We start from the raw sequence: 1,456 nt of genomic DNA on the forward strand, positions 1-1,456 counted from the left end.
TTGCCAGGTGCTGGCTCTCAGACAACTCACGATTAAACTCAAACAACTACCCATAGTGCAGCTCTTCCATGCTGCTGGCTAGTGTGAAAGCCATATGCTTTAGACACTAAATGAGGGAGGCAGAGTTCTCATTATGTTAGGAAAGTTGTGACCTTTATTTACATTTTTGCTAACTCAGTGGTCCAGACCATCAACCTATTTTAGTAGAGACTTGGGGCAATAGCGGTATTTGTAGATAAAGTTGTTATTTCCCTCTTCAAGTGAGTGCAAGAAATCCTTGGTTGCAGTCCTCAAGTTCCGTCCCTGGTAACGCACAAAGGATGATCATCATCTTCATATTACAGACGTGAAGTGCCTCTCAATGCTGCAATCTGCAGCATATTGCCTAGAATATTCATTCTCTGATTCCCTGGACCAGAGTGGTTTACAGTAAATAATGTGCATGGCCTAAGCTGCTAAAACAACCCAATCACAATACTACTTTAGCATATTGCTTCTGCCTTTCCTTCTGGTTCAATCCATTTTAGATGAAATGGTCAGTAATCTTGTTTCATGTCATAAAATTCTGCTTTGGATGTGTGTTTCCGAAGACGCGATCTTTCAGACTCAGCTGGTTGCCCTGATGTCAATATATGTTTGTTCTTTAAAAATATTTTTTTATTGTTGAAAGTATTACAGATGTCCCCCTTTCCCCCATTTGACCCCTTCTGGCCCACACCTGCCCCTCACCCCAGGCCTTCACCACACTATTGTCTGTGTCCATGGTTATGCATATGTGCATAGAAATTCTTAATCTCTTTCCTCCCACCCACCTACCCCTGCTTTCAAGGACTTTGGCTCAATCATGTATAGTGGACCTGATTTTTAAAAATCTATTTCACATTATTTATGTAGCTCTGACAAATATTTTCATTATTTTTTTATAAGAAGCCATAATTCTAAGATTTGAAGAACAGAATGAGCTTTGAAAATTTAAGGCAGGCACCCTGTTCAAATATTTGACGCATAAATGGAGTATGTCAGTGCATGTGGCATACGTTTGAGAGAAGAGACTGATGGTTGTGTAATAGCTGCTCACTTATTTTAAAGACTAGAGGCCCAGTGCACAAAATTCATGCAGGGGGGAGGGTGGGTGGCGGGGGTTCGCTCAGGCCAGACTGCAACCACTCAAATCAGGGACCCCTTGAGAAATGTCCAACGGCCGGACACCAGCAGTCGGACACCACCCCTCTCACAATCTGGTATCGCTGGCTCCTAACCACTCACCTTCCTGCCTGCTTGCCCTTAATGGCTTGCCTGCCTACCTGATCTCCCCTAATTGCCTCTGCCTCAGATCTCACCCCTAACTGCTCTCCCCTGCTGGCCTGATCACCCCTAACTGCCTCTGCCTGCCTGATCGCCCCTAACTGCCCTCCCCCGCAGGCCTGATCTCATCCCCAACTGCTCTCCTCTGATG

Source organism: Myotis davidii, unplaced genomic scaffold (assembly GCF_000327345.1).
Source record: "Myotis davidii unplaced genomic scaffold, ASM32734v1 scaffold345, whole genome shotgun sequence".
NCBI classification, from domain to species: domain Eukaryota; kingdom Metazoa; phylum Chordata; class Mammalia; order Chiroptera; family Vespertilionidae; genus Myotis; species Myotis davidii.